Consider the following 16917-nt stretch of genomic DNA (forward strand, 5'->3'; position numbering starts at 1 on the left):
GCAAATTGTCGGTTGCATCTACAATGGGGTGAGTTGTTGAGTTTGAGTAGACTCAAGCCTTGGGATATGAAGGACCATGTTGGGCTGGTCTAATTGTCCTCTGCCTCGTGTAAGACTTGAGAAAATTAAATAATTAAATAAATAATTATTTAATAAATGCGGGTAGTAGGAGCCTTATGGCATTTAATGCAAATTGTTGTGACGTGGAAAAGTACTAGCTCAAGTGGTTGAGAGTACTTGGTGGTGTGTGAAAGGACTTGGGTTCGAGTCCTATGTATGCCAAATTGTATGTTATTTTAATGTGAGTATTATTTTAATGATATGACTGAATGTGAATCGCGATAATGTAATCCTAAAATTATAAGAATTACCACGAAACATGAATTGGTTATGCATTGACTTTGTAATTAAGTGGTTATGTGTTCAAACCTTTCTAAGAACAAATCTAATTTCTTTTTTCCAAAATTTCCTTTGGCATGAATATGAAAAGGCAGAGGAACCCTAGCTGCCAAGAGGGGTAGCCAGGTGGGCTGGGAAAACACCTTGTTAATGACTAATGAATAATCATTAAGCCTTCTTTATACAAATTTACTGAGAAGACAGTGAGAAGAGGGGGTAAATTGCTGTTGTGAGTGCACTGAGAAGATAAGTGATCAAAGCGACCATTATTGTCATTGGTGGAAGAGTTTTGGGTCATTTTGTGGTGAAATAAAGGAGCACTTGCGAGAAGCACGAAATAAGCCTGGAATTTTGAATTGATTAAGGATTAACAGGTAAGAGGAGCTGCTTTCGTGTGCTTTTGTTCGTATATGATGTACTATGCCATGTGTGAACCAAACTGCATGAAAACCCTTTCTTTTTGCGTTGTTTTTCGAGGTTTTTGGGTTTTCGCCCATAAATCGTCTAGCGGTGATGATGGTGCCGCCAGGCGACGCTTGAGCTTTAAGCCAGTTTTGGGTTCTGTCATGAACTACCTAGCGGCGAGGTGTGCCCGCCAGGTGACGCGACATGAATTGGGTCTATTTTGTTGTGTTTGGGAATTTTATGGTGTTGTGATTGTTCTACTAGGAGTATTATGTCTATATGAATGTTAAATTATGCATTGTCGCTATTGCTTGGGGGGTTATGATTCGAGTTGTAATTATATCTATTTTTGATTGAGTACCACCTAAGTGGGGTGAAGGATGCTTCATTACTGATAATAGACATCCTTGATGATTTCAATGAATTGGTATGATGTTGGGGTTGATTGCGTAATTGGGAATTAAGTGAGTTTAGATATTGGTGAGTTGAAATTGGCTGGATTGGAAGAATTACAAGAAAGGGGATAGCAGGTATAAGGAGCCTGGGTTTTTATCCATAATCTGATATACCGCCTGACAACATCTCATTGGCCGCCAGGCGATAGCGACGTAACAATACTATTTTAGGAAAATTGGTTAATCAGTCTTGAGAGAAACTTACGGCGAATTGAGTTGTGAACGAATAGGGCATGAAAAGTTGATAATAATAGACGAACAAGGGGTGTAATGAAATGTAGACAACGTATTGGTAGTAAGGGTGTACTTGGGATGGATTGAAGTTAAATAAGTAATGACCTCTAGTGAGGATTAATAATCTCATATAATAGAATAGTGGAAAAGAGAATAACTAAATGGTAATGGTACTTCTGTGATTATGGGGTTTTGGTGATGTCAAATAGTAATAGTTGGCTAATGTAAGAATATATTGAGTGGTTAAGTATAAGAGTTGGGAATGATTAGGATTTAGTGGCAACGGAGGCAAGGAAGGCCTTGATGTGAGTCTTAGATAGTCTAAGTTGTGACTGAATTCTATTGTTCAGCCGAAGTAAGTTCACTTGGATGGATAGATTGGGTGTTTAGGAGGTATCAATAGACTATTATACGAAAATACTATGATTGGGATAAGTGTATGATGTGGTAAATTGATGTCAACAGTACTGATTGAGGAAATACTAGAATGGATGATATAACCTTAAATTTGACTAAAGTATTGTGTAGGCTAGAGTGACTAATGAGTAGTAGAGGTTCAATAAGGAATGGGGTAATAGAGCTAAGGAAGGGAAGTATGTGCGAGGGAACACTTTTTTTGGGGTACGCACCAATCTTAGAAAAAGAAGGTAAAGGCGTAATGATGTTTCACAATAGAGGTGTGCTTCTGGTATGGCGCTTGGCGGCAATGGGAATGCCCACCAGGCAATAGGACCTTCAAGGAAGTCCATGCACCGCGTGGCGCCTGGCGGCAAGGTGTGTTCCGCCAGGTGATAGACCCTGAAACAGTGGGTCTGTCTGAGGTTGGTGCTTGGTGGCTTGCGTAGGTTTCGCCTGGCGGCGCTTAGGCTGCGCTAGGCGATAATGCTGTAGATAGGGGCTTGCGTGTGTTGCTTTTACACGGTGATGCTATACTTGGATGAGGAGATGCAGTGCCATGAGAGGGTAGGTTCATGGATGGTGGTGAACAGATAATGATATGAGCGGGGAGGTCATATCATGTTACTCTCGTGTGTGGATATGAGCGAGGTAGGTTCGTATGTTCCGTGCTCACACTTGAGAGATGCTGCGTTCGGGGAGGTACGTAGTTGGTGGATCACGTGTGTTACATCTATTGATTTCAATTTGTATTTATTTATTTAATTAAGTAATTTCCAATAGGGACGTTACACCTCGCCCCATGAAATCGCCATGTCCTCTACCTCGCCCCATGAAATCGCCATGTCGTCTGCCTAGACCTCGATTGACGAAACCGCTATGTCTTCTTCATCTATCACTGTTTCCTTGTTATGTGAAATAAGAAAAAGTAGTAGAGCGGATCAATCTTTCGATGAGGTCTCACAGATGGCGACATTTCTCTGTGGTGTGCCTGACGGTCTAATGAAAAGCACATTTTCCATTAGGACGACCTCGGGTGGAGGGGGTCGAGGTTTAGGGAGTTGTATGAGCTCTAGGTTGCACGCTTCTTTAAGTATATTGGCACGATTGAAATTCATTGGAGTGGATTGGTTGTATTGGCTGTGCCTTTGTCAACATTACTATTCTTCTGGTTTCTTGCTCTTATAGGGATTCTAGGCTTCGTTGCTCCTTTCAACCTGTTTTCCTCGATGGCCATGTACTTGGCCGCGTGCTATCTTATCTTATCTCATCCACGTTCTACGACCTTTTTGTGAAAAAAAAAGTCAGAGAATGGCCCGGGCTGAAGACTACAGATTTGAGAGTACGTAATCACATATAAAGTAATGTTTAGGATGGTAGCCATCGCAACGATGAATCTCTCCATGAAGTTTTTGAGGGTTTCGTTATCCCCTTATTCTATGCACTTCAAGGCAGCTAAAGTGGTCGACATTGTCTTGTGATCCACAAACTGAGCTCAAGAAATAGTACTTAGAGTTTCAAAGGAGTCCACCGAATATGGTGGTAATGTATAGTACTAATCAGGGCCAGTTTGTCTAAAGTGGTAGGAAACAATGTGCAAAATATTTGTTTATCTTAAGTATGGATACTAACCTAAACCATATATGCATTCAAATGAGAAGCCATGTTGGTAGTTCCATCATATTGGTGAACATTGATGAGGATCACCTTTAGGATGCTTGTTTGTGTGGTTTCTTTGAACTATGGCTCTGGCGTGAATTTCGAGATTGACCATAATGTTCCTTGTCTCTACGCTGGGTTCACCTATTATGTTTGTTATAGGCCCTACGCCAAGCTGATTGACAATGACTCTTAGGAGATTCATGCCGAGGTTCTAGGCTTTTTCTCGCTCAAAAGTGGCATGGACCCTTGCCTTAGGGGATTCTCCGAGGTGTTTGAGATGGACCTTTGTCGCGCTCTCTATGAGAGGGGGATTCATCGTTGACTGTTGATTTCCTGGTGATTAATCGGGACTTGAGGCAAGCCTTCAGACAGGTGACAAGATCTTGATAACTTTGATAGACCTTAATGAGATGCTCTTGTTGAGAAACAAAGGAAGATCCACTTGCAAAAGACTCTCCGATGCTCAAGTTAGTAAAATAGTTAGGATCTTTAGTAAGAGAGAATGAGAATATGAGAGTGTGTGTCTTTCTTGAGGAGTATATGTGGTATTTATAGGATTTTTGGGCCCAAAGGTCCATGCGATAAATAGGGTAATGTGATATCAAATAATATAGGTAAAGTAAAATAATACCTTACCTTGATTTCGTACTAAACATAATAATATTGTACCAACATACCTTTTGATATCAAATATTCTGCAAATATATGGTATTAAGGAATATCATGAAATAATCAAACTACTGAGATTTGGCGTACTTACCATTTATACAAGAATAAATGATCTTGTGGGAATATTCTGGATATTTTCATATTATTACGCTTAATGGGCCTTACTGGACCATATTATTGTGCGAAGAAGGTGCAATTAGTGATTTTATTGACTAATTTGGACACTATTTTATAAATTAAAAGCTATTGGTGTCTAAAATAGTCTTTATTATTTGTAAAAATTTATAACTAGATTGTTAAATTTGGGTCTAAATTATTCTTTAACATCAGCTAAAAAGAATTCTTAGATTATTTGTTTCTAAATTAATCTCTAACATTAGTAAATACTCTAAATTAGTCGAGATCACCTCATCCTATTTATCTGAGAAATGTTATCAAACTGAGATTATAAACCCTTCCCATGCAGAGTTTTAGGAATAAACTACAATAGGTTGTAGGTCCATGCATATACCCAAAGGCAACGGCAATATCTTGACACTGGCTCATCCATGCACCAAGCATTATCTCAGAAGTGAATTTTGCACCATCTTTGTTTTTCGATGATTTAGTTTCGATTTTTGTCTTGCTATTATTTAAAACTAAATCGACTCGATGTAAGTTCTTTTTCCACAAGCCTAGCAAACACTTCCTTTCAATCTAACTAGGGTGTTTTGCTTTTTAGCCTCTACAAAGAAAATCATTTTGATACAGAAATCACTTATTTCATGAACTAATCTCACCCAAGGAAGTTATACGCATGTATCAATGGCACACAAATTATGCAAATTGCAATGGAAAGTAAAGTACACAAAAGTAAATTGCAGGAAATAAATTACCAAGGAAAGTAAAGAAACTTGTAACATAAATTAATGAGAGCGGTGACTCAAAGTGTTAGCACAAGTGACCTTGGTGCATGGATTTGATGAAGCAAGTGCATAAGATCATATGTGGTAGATAAAGAATTGATGAAGATGCATTGATGATCATGGAGCTTGTATTTTGTATTGTATTCGTAGACTGTATGACATATGCTAGATGTCGTTTTATCTTGTGTGTGCCTTTTTCAATTTGTTAAAAAAGTTTTTAACAGGTTAAAAGACTTGTTGCATATAGTTTTGGTATGAACGTATTCAATTAGTTGAATTATTATTCAATCGACTGATTTCACTTAAGTCAAGTAAATTCAATAGATTGTACGGACAAATCAACCTATTGAATTCACTTATGACCAAGTTATATAAGCTATTTTTTCATAGAGATGAGTAACACTTGAGATTTCTGAACGAAAAATATAATGATACGAATTTTGAAAACTCTCTCTGGATTACAAAGTTTGCAACTAAAAAATGTTAAGATCTAGGAGTAAAGTTTTGCTTGCTTGAAGCTAGAAGAATACATGTTTGGTTGGCTAAGGAGAGTCTCCATCAGGTTTGGTTTTTGTGATTCCATGTTTGTAAGTGGGATTCTTATAGTGTTGGGGGTAAGATTCTTGTGAGACTCAAGAATCCTTGTGTTTTTCTTTATTCAAAAGTGTAACCTTTGAGGGATTTTGTAAAACTTTTGATATAGTGCATCGTCGGACTTAGCTTGTTTTGATAAACTACATGTAACTCAGGTATTGAGTGAACCAATATAGAAATTAGTGTGTTATCCTCTCTCCCTCATCTTGTTCATCATTTAAATCTCAAGAAAACTCATTAAATCAATTTGTAAGGTGTGCATGTGTTTTTACGTTATTTAGTAATACAAATAATTGGATATATTGATTGGAACGTATCTTATTTGATAAAGAATTCTGTTTGAGTGAGTTTGGTGCTTTTCACGTTTTTGCATAATTCCCCAGAATATCAACTGATTGATTTTATCTTTTAATTTGTTGAATCATATTACATGAATAAATTAATTTGCTATTTTTGTTTTTAATCGACTGAAAAGTGTAATTCTATAGCAATACATCTCTGGTTTATTGGTCAATTGAATTCGTTTTTAAAGGGTTTCCATAAGTTTTAATTGGACTCATGTTGTAATACTCAGTCAATTGAACCTCTCTTCTTGGCTTTTAAAGATCTTTTAAACCTATACAAATTGTAACAATCAATACTAGTTTAGCCAATTTTTGTGTTCGTGGCATTTCTCAAAATGTGTGTATTGTTAACAATTTATCACACTAGTAAATAAAAAAATCAACCTATTTATATCTTCTAGCCCCCATTTGATAATTACATAGAGTAAATTGAAAATATAAATAAGTTACATGCTAATATGCCTTATAACTGTCCTAGAAAAAAAACTTTTTTGGATGAATACCAATTAAATGCCATCTGTCTTAAATATTTAACATCCATTATGTCTTCACAACAATTATTGCTTTGTTATTCTTTTTGGCTCGCTTCGATCCTTTGTTTCGGTTATTATTTCTTGGTCGAAGTTAGTTGTATTATTTTTTCTCTTCTTTGATCGACGTTTTAACATGGGGTAAATAATCTGCTTCTATCTCTTTTGATCACATAATATGGGTTAAATAACCAGCTTCTAAAGGGTTACATGCCCATTTTATGGCACTCTTCACTAACACCATCCCTGTAAAATATTATCCGTTGTGACATTTTGTTTCTCGCTCTTTTTATAAGACTTGTCTTTCGATAAATTGCACGAAACACCTTTCTACTAGCTCTCAACTCCACAAAAATTATATGTGTTTTGAATAATTTCTTACCACTTCTCAATGCTCTCAACAATATCCCATAATCCATCATGCGGGGTTTTGATATTATCTAACCATATTTTTCATGCTATTCCACACAACAAAAGACTTGTGTATTTCAGTATGCTTGTGATCATAGAAATATGGTTCTTACTACCTCGATGATCATGCATCCATCTTTAGAAGAGGAGGGCATGTATATATGTAATGGTTAGTTGTTGAACAAATGCCACACATGGTTTGAAATTGTTGCAATGCACTCAACTAATGTCCCATGACTAGTTGTCTCATAAGCAATGGCAGATCTTTAGACAAAAATTTTTGGGGATGCCAATATAACAGGTTAAGTATGTTTTTAGTTCTTGCATTTTGACGTCAAATTAGAATTTGTCATTGTTTGAAACTTTGATGCATTTTGATCCATAAACATTACAAATGAATGGATATAGTCCTTTTTACCCAATTATGTTAAATTGTTTTGATGTGTCAAACACGTTTCCCAACATATATTAAAGTGGGAACATGTTAGACAATGAAAACAATTCAAATGATAGTGTAAGAACTGAGAAATTTATATAATTAATTAAATAATTATTTAATAAATGCGGGTAATAGGAGCCTTTAAGAAATTTAATGCAGATTACTATGATGTGAAAAAGTACTAGCTCAAGTGGTTGAGAGTACTTAAATGTGTGAGAGGACTTGGGTTCAATTCCTATGTATGCCATTTGTGTGTTATTTAAATTATTATTATTTTTGATAATATGCTTGATCATGTTGAGTGATAATATAATCATAGAATTATATTAATCATCCTGAAACATGAATTGGTAAAATGGTTGTGTATTAAGTTGACATTAGCATGGTCATGGGTTTAAACCTTGGTAGAACCATTTTAAGCTTCCTTTTTGCCAAAAATTTCTTGTGGCATGAAGGTGAAGGGGCATAGGAACCCTAGCTAGCCAAAGAGCAGCCAAAAGTGACTGAAAAATAACTCATAATGGAATTTGAATGGATATTACATTCATTTTAATGCCATTTTCGTTTTTGGCCATTAACCACAATTAAGGACCATAATAAAAAGGAAAACTAAATCAATTAGAAGGGTTTTTGAGGCTGGAAAATTAGAGTGTTGTAAGGAACACGAATTCAGAGGAAACAAAGTGATTAGAGAGTAAGCAAAGGAGTTGAATTGGGTTGGAGCCAAGGGAGGAAATTGGTGATCAAGGAAGAACTCTAGAATCATCTATTTTAAAGCGAGGAATCCAGGTTAGGGGAGTTGGAACCGTACTTTTATTTTGTGTTGTTAAATGGTATGAAATGTATGAAAAATTGGATGTATATAACCTGCTTATATCATGTAATTTTCATGTTTCTAGAATATTCCAGAAACCCCCTGGCGGGTGATGAACCACTGTCAGGCGACTCATCCTTTTCTGGGTTATTTTGGGGTTCCAGAGATGGAACCGCCTGGCGACATGTGACTGCACACCCAATTTTCTAGGTTTTTGATGAACCACCTGGCGGTGATGAACACCCGCTAGGCGACGCGAGTCAAGTTGGCTCGATTTTAGTGTTTTGGGGTTTTTGGGTTGATTCTATTCGGGGGAAAAGATAATGCCAACTGTTTGGAAATGATTGGAAGCCCGAATTCGCTGAAGTATATAAAATTGAAGGTTCGATTGGGTGAAAATATCATGAATATCAATTGGTGGGTTTATGAATTGGGGATTTCATAGTCGCACTAGATTAAGTGGTAAGGTTAGTCGAATTTCATATATCGAGGAGTCTTATGAAAGAATAATGAATATAAACATGTGAAGGTAGCCTATTGGATCGTAAATCAAGTGGAATCATAATTGTAGGGGTTGGAATAAGGTTCGCAGGTGTTGAGGAAATTTCTGGGTTCCTAGAACTATAGGAACCGCTTGGTGGCACCTAATTGGCCGCCAGGCGCCACACCAGAGGTGCGCGGTGTTTTGATTCACGAAAAATGTTGTTTTTCGTACTTTTTGCGCAACAGTAACCGCCGGGCGGTAGTTTAGTCCTGCCGGGCGCCAAGCTCCTGATTCTGGGCGCTAGGCGCCACTAAATTTTTTGGTTCACGCAGTTTTTATAAAACTGTATTTTCTTGTTCGTTAACCGTCCGATTTAGGTGAAATTTTGAGAGGTGGTCCATAACATGTGGTTCTTCACTTTGAACGATGGAGATTGGATTTGGAGGTCAGTAGCTAGAGATATACATTACTTAGTATCACTGATTTTGGAGTCTGTAAAATACATGAATAAGCCCTTGATTAGTTCAAGTAGCTTGTAATGAAGCATAATTAGGTTATGTGGTAAGTCTCTATCAATTTGAATGTTCCTTAGGGGTACTTTAGAATGAGAGCAAATGAGAGCAACCTGTGTGAAGTGTGCTTAAACCTGAACTAAAACTAGTACTGCGCAAGTACTGGTGTAACGCCTGGTGGTGGTGATCGACCTGCCATGCGACAAGGTAGAAACAGGGGGTTCTGGATCACGGTGGCGCTTAGTGGTAAGGAGGGGTGCGCTAGGTAGAGTCTGCAGTTCAGTAAATACTAAGGCACGTGACGCCTAATGGCAGAGGAAGTCTCGCCAGGTGATAGTTCCATGTCCCCCGCCAGGCAATCTGGAAGCGGTAGCGCCTGGCGGTACGTGTCCCCCGCCAGGCAATTTTTCTGTAGCAGATTGGTGTTATGCTTACTATGATGTGCGTGATCTACAAGGCTTCTAGGATATCTTAAAGGTTGGCTTGCTGGTGTTCCTTGAGTTGAGCTCGGGATAGGGGTTAAGCACGTGGCATTCCTCTAGTTGAGCTCAGAATGACGTCCCTCGAGTTGAGCTCGAGATGGCGGATGAACACGAGGAACCCTTGAGTTGAGCTCAGGTTGGCGGGTGTTGCCGGTGTGAGTGTGCTGGTTGTGGCCAGTACGGATGGGTCCAGATAGATTGCCCTCCTCAGTAGTTGACTAACGAGTTTGGTAGTCTTGGGACGTTACAAATTATGTTCGTATATGGGAACTCCACCTGGCGTTACGGTGTATAATCCGTAACATGGTTTCCCGTACGTGCTCTATCGGTTGTGGCCGATAGGTATGGCAGCAAGACACCTTGAGATACTCATTAGAAGACGTAGAAAGAACACGATTAACATGGTTGTGGCCATGTGATGGGATATCAAGGGATGTATTTCCTTTGGTGTGATGGTGTGATTGTATGTTTTCTCAGAGCTTTATTGTTTTATGATTTGGAATAATTTTGTAAACACTTTGCGATACTTATGATTTAATCAAGTTTATGATTTGGTTTTAGTTTATTTGACTGTGTAATGAAGTTTTAAATTTCCCGCATTTTGGGAAATGAGATTTAATAAATGACGCTGACGTATTATTTCTATTTTATTTTATTTAAAATTGTAATATCCGGACGAGATGTTACAGATAGCATGAAATATGTTTGACAGTTGAAAAAAATTTAACATAATTGAGTTAAAAGGACAATATTCATTCATTTTTAAAATTTAGGATATGGATGTTTTCCAAATTTGCATCAAAGCTCAGATAGTAACAACCAAGATAAATAATTTTGGAGATATCAAATGCATAATGTTCCTGTAGAAACAATAACAAATTATTATGAGACTTAAATCTTATCTTACCCCAATCTGTGAGTCCCTTGGATGAATACTCTTTGGTCCTATTCGACATGTCTTCACATCCTGACGCTTGGCAGAACATATTGGAGGTTACTTGCAGAAAGGACTCCAACGATCAAGTCAACCAAGGCTCTAAAAAAGTCAAATCTAATCTTTTGTATTAATGACTTGCGTACCTTTAATGGTTGGGGTCCACTTGTATTTATAGAACATTAATAATATTTTGCTTGGCTTAAGGGATGGGCCCTTATTGGGCTTGTATGGGCCTGGTCAAGGTCCAGGCTTCAAGTTTGTCATTTGGCTTTGGGGGCTCAACTATTATATCCTAAGTTTGGGGTAGATGACCTTTACTGGTATATCATTAGCTATCATGTACACGTTGTCTTTTCGTATAGTTAATTGCTTAAATTGTTCAAACTAGTAATATAAGTTAACGGTTAGATTCAAGTGTTCTGTCTTAGAGGCTAAGGCCGGGTACTAATACATGTCGACCCTATCCGCCTAGTATAGTACATCAGACCGAAGAGTATCCATCTAGGGGACTCAGAGATTGGGGTAAGATATGAGATGGATGCTACGCACAAAGGCAAGAAGAAAGAAACTCATGTGGAGTCTAAAACTCTCCCCTATCAGGCACCGAAGAGCAGAGCGAGGACTAGGGATGTCAACGGGGCGGGTAGGGTACGGGTAGTAGCTCCCCCGTAGCCTACCTGTTGGATAAATATTCGCCCCGTACCCATACCCATACCCGTTGGGTATCCATTATGCGGGTACCCGTCTATTTTTTTATATCTGCGGGTATCCACGAGTACTCGCGGGTATTTACAAAATTATTTAAAAAATTAATATTTAATCATAAATTCAAATAAAATAAAATAAAATACATCACGGTCATAAATTTTAAATAAAGTTCAAACAAACTCAAGTCCATACAAGTCCAAATAATTATAAAAATAAATATAAAATGACGGTTCAACACAATGGAAATTCTTTAATTAGTGTTCTGATCAACAAGTCCACTTTCTCCGATTGATTCTTGAAAAATAATCAAATAATAAACCCCAAATGCCACGTGTCAAGTATTCTTATTTTGATTCCATCATTTGACAACAAGCATACCATAAACGTCATTGTCTATATAGGGTTTGATGTATATGCCCAATTTCAAAGAAGGGAAAGAAAAGAATGTCAAGGGATGTACTTGGAAGAAGACAACATACCAATATTTGAAGCCGAAAGAATGGAGACAAAAAAAGATAAAATGTGCAGCTTAGAAAATATTAGATCATAATATTTTTTACTAATATATATATATATATATATATATATATATATATATATATATATATATATATATAAGGATATTTGTGTGAATTAAAGTTTAGCGGGTACGGGTATATGATACCCGTACCCGCCCTGTTAACATGTGGGTATAAAAAATACCCGTACCCGCGGGTAGCCGGTATCCATTTTTAATATCCATTTCCTATTCATTGCGGGTTTTATCCGCAAATATCCGCAGGTACAGATATTTTTGACATCCCTAGCGAGGACAACCCCACCCGTTACAACTTTTAATGAGGTCAGCATCGTGCATATTCGTTGGAATAGAAGGACACTCATAGCGGAAGACCAACACATTCGGGGGAACTTGATGGAAACCCCAAAGATCATTTTATAGATTATAGACAAATTTGATGTTTTTTTTGTATATTTAAATTCATACAAAATCAGAAGATTTACTGCTTTGTATTTTTTCTTGGATATTTACATTGATGTACTTGTGAATGGATGTAACTTGCAATTTTAAATCATCAATGAAATTAATGTTGGTTAATTTATTTTGAGTAATGTTATTAAATTTTATATTTAATTACTATTTTGTAAACACATAGTATAAAGGTGGATTATAAACTAATAATTTATTATTATAAATAATATAATTACATGAGGTGCTAAATAATCGAATTGTGCAGCAACAGGGAGGTTGTTAAAAAATTACAACTTAGGTTCCCAATTAATTGATAACTTAACTATCTAATTACACTAATAATCCTCTTAAATCTCTAACATTTTCACTTATTTGCAAATTATAAACCAATACTTATCTTTTTCAAATTTATTAAATAAAACCTTAATTGTCTAAAAAATAAATATCTATAAAAGATAAAAAAAAACAAAATAAAAATATCATAATGCCACTTATCGCACTAATATAAGACACTTGGTTTAAGTTTTATTGAACAAGAAGTAAAAATTAATATGTTAGAACAAGTATGTGATGATAATTTCTTAGCAATCGAAATAAAAGAATGGTACTTAGTACTAACATTATTCTTACATCTTGTACAATAAGACTTAAAGCAAGTGATCAACCAAACCAAGATGTTTGGGATTACTATACAAATTTATGGTCCATCAAATTACCTAATAGACGTATGTTTGAATATTTTGTAGTCTTTTTGGTAATGAGGCTAATTGTGCCTTATTAGGATGCGTTACTTAGCATCATCTATTGGGCTGGATAGGTACTTCAGACCTCCAGTCTCAGGAGTTTGATTGGCGTGTAAGGTGTGCCTATAACAGTGTTGATTAACCTCTTGGTCGGGCTGTGTCCGACTTCAACGATGTTGTAGATGGATGGGCCGTTTGGCCAAACTTTGTGTGGTTGTCTTTGACCTTGTAGGTGGACTGGCATGCATGCACTACCGTTCTGTGGGCAGGACTTGGGTATTATTTTGGATGGTGTGGAGTCGTGGAGACGCTCTTGAGTGCTGCTGATTTAAGCAGGCATTAGAATGGGTTGTTGAACTGGGTAAATTTGGTCATGTGTTGTTAAGTCAGGCAGGCTTCATTGTATGTTGTCGTGCTAGGCAGTCTTGATTATGTGTTGTCGTTGGGAATGCTTTATTGGGGTTCATGGAGCATTAGTGAGGGGTTTTTGTCTGAAGCGTCGCGATGATTGATCTATCTTGTTGCTTTAAGTGTGTTGGATGTGGTAGTATCAAAGGAATTTGGATTTGGGGAACGAAGCATCGTGGGTTTGTGACTGTTGGTGGCCCAAAATGAATTTGGTCAAGTGTTTTGTCTTTTCAAATCCTCGCCTATACATGGGCACTGGCGCTTCAAGCTCCTCTTTCACCCAGCTTTTGCGCTCATTCTGCTTTCGTAAACCATTTCCCTTGTCCTGTGTTTGTTGTCTTTCCATAGGTATTGTTGGGTAAACTTAAATGTTGGTAGTTGGAAGTTGCTATATTAATTGTCTAGGAGATTGCAAAAGGTTGAGAGTGGGTCTAGCTATGATTAAGCATGCAATAGAGTTCATTAATTGTGAGTTATGTAGTGGTTATATTTAATGAATGTAGTTGAAGGGTCATGTTCAAAGGCCTATAAAAGGACTATGTAGTGCTTCATTTCAAAAACACAACAAATTTGAATATAAAGAGTGTTTATCCAAAGAGACTTATTTGTCAACAAATTGGTATCAAAGCTTAAGAGCCTAAGTGTTTGAGTGAGTTAGAGAGTTTGATCATGATGGCCAACTTAGCTAACAGCATGCCCTTGCCAAAGTTATCAAAAGGCGTCAACTATGATAACCGGAGCTTGCAGATGAAGGCTCTCCTTGGTTCCCAAGAAGTTTGAGAGGTGGTCGAAAATGGGCACCAAGAACCAGAGGACATTGGAGGAATGACGATCGCCCAGCTTGCCACGTTAAAAGCAACACGAGTAAAGGATAAAACTGCTTTGTACATGCTGTACCGAGCTGTTGATAAATCTGGCTTTGAGAAGATAGCAAATGCGATGTCTTCAAAAGAAGCGTGGGATATTCTGGAGAAGGCATACAAAGGGGATAACCGTGTGAAGCAAGTCCGACTTTAAACTCTCAAAGGCGAGCTTGAAAGAATAAGGATGGAGGAAGCTGAAGGGGTTGTCGAGTACGTCTCCCGAGTTGAGACCGTAGTGAATCAGCTCGGTAGAAATGGAGAGACGTTGCCCGCTTGCGGAGTGGTGGAGAAAATCTTGAGGTTGTTAACCGACGACTTCGAGAATATAGTTTGCGCAATAGAGGAATCCAAGGACTTGACAGTGCTCTCAGTGGAAGAGCTTGCTGGGTTGCTTGAAGCGCATGAGCAGCGAAGAAGGAAGAAGAACGAGGAGTCCCTTGATCAAGCACTCCAAGCAAAGACAACCATTAGGGAGAAGAAGGTTCCTTATACTCAGAACATTCGAGGCCGAGGTGGTAGAGGTAGAGGAGGATATGAAAGAGGTCAAGAACAAGTTGGCCAACAAAACTAGCATGGCCGAGGACAAGGTGGAGGTCGAGGTGGTAGAGGCTGAGGAGGTCAGTCGAACAACTCAGAAGTTGAGTGCTTCAAATGTGGTTAGTATGGTCATTTTGCCAAAGACTGCTACTGAGGAGTCAAATGTTACAATTGTAGGAAGGTTGGACATTTCGCAAAGGATTACCGATCTGAAAGCAAGAAGGAAACGAACTTCCTTTCTAAGGATGCTGAGGAGGAAGGAATATTGATGATGTCCAGGAGATCAAGTGTCGAGCTAAGTCCGAGTTGTTCTGACAACTCAGTTTGGTACCTTGATATCGGAGCAAGCAACCACATGTACGTGGACAAGAATTTTTTTAAGGAGCTCACAAAGTTGAAGCTAGACACGTATCATTTGGAGATGCATCAAAGGTGATAGTAAAAGGTCAGGGTACAATTTGATACCTACAGAAGAACAACCGAGTTGGAGAAATCAAAGACGTGTACTTTGTACCCGATCTCAAGAGCAACATATTGAGCATGGGCCAGTTGATGGAGAAAGGCTACTCGGTTCTAATGAAAGATCGAGTACTGTACTTGAAAGACCAGTCAGATCGATTGATTACCTGAGTATAGATGAAGAAGAACAGGATGTACAAGCTGGACTTGAAAATAGTCCAAGAGAGGTGCTTGAAACTTGACGTGAAGGATGAAGCTATGATGTGGCACTTCCGGTTTGGCCACTTGCATTTTGGTGGACTAGTCGAGTTGGTGAAAAAGGAGATGGTGCAAGGACTCCTGACTGTGGAGTTTGAAAAGAAATTTTGTGAAAAGTCCATTTTCGGGAAGCATCTGAGGACCTCATTTCCGAGCACTGCCGAGTATCGGGCAAAGGAACAACTCAGATTAATTCACACAGACATTTGTGGAACAATTACCCCTGAATCTTTTAGTGGGAAAAGGTATTTCATTTCTATCATAGATGATTTTTCAAGAAAAATATGGGTGTATTTTTTGAAGGAGAAATCTGAGGTGTTCCAAGTGTTTAAAAAGTTCAAAGAAAGGGTTGAAAAGGAGATCGACATGCCTATCAAATCTGTTAGGTCTGGCCGAGGAGGCGAGTTCATCTCATCTGAGCTCATGAAGTATTGTGAGGAGCAGGGAATAAGGAAATTTCTTACAGCACCATATTCACCCCATCAGAATGGAGTAGCTGAGAGGAAAAATCGAATCATTCTTGACATGGTTCGAACAATGTTGAAAAGCAAGAACGTGCCTAAGGAGTTCTTGGCGAAAGTAGTGCAATGTGCCATCTATGTGCAAAATAGATGTCCATATGCTAAGCTGAACGAGAAGACACCGTAAGAAGTATGGAGTGGAAGAAAGCCGAATGTGTCTTACCTCAAAGTGTTTGACAACATTGCTTATGGTTATGTTCCAACTCAACAAAGGACCAATCGGAGCAATAAGTACGTGTTTATTGGGTACGATGAAAAAACCAAGGCATATAGGTTGTTCAACCCAATAACAAAGAAGGTGATTATGAGACTAGATGTTCAAGTTGATGAAGAGAGTGAGTGGTATTGGAACATCTCAGAGAAGGATTCTAGAAGCTTGGAAATAGATACACCACTAGTATGAGAGATCATGAGACTTCTGATGAAGAAGATGAACCTCTACAACCTAGAGCGCGAAGCTTGCAAGACATATACAACTCAACTGACGAAGTACATGTTGTATGTTTCTTGGCAGATTAAGAAGACTTGAGTTTTGAAGAGGTTGTGCAGGAGGAGAAGTGGCAAAAGACGATGAATGAGGAGATTAGAGCAATCGAACGCAACAACACGTGGGAGTTACCGATCTGCCCAAAGGAGCTCGGCCTATTGGCGTAAAGTGGGTGTACAAGAAGAAAACAAATGCTGAAGGAGAAGTTGAGCGATATAAAGCTCGACTCGTAGTGAAGGGGTACAAGCAGAAGGAAGGAATATTCGCTCTAGTGACGAGGATAGAAACAAT

Source organism: Vigna unguiculata, chromosome 11 (assembly GCF_004118075.2).
Source record: "Vigna unguiculata cultivar IT97K-499-35 chromosome 11, ASM411807v1, whole genome shotgun sequence".
Lineage (NCBI taxonomy): Eukaryota > Viridiplantae > Streptophyta > Magnoliopsida > Fabales > Fabaceae > Vigna > Vigna unguiculata.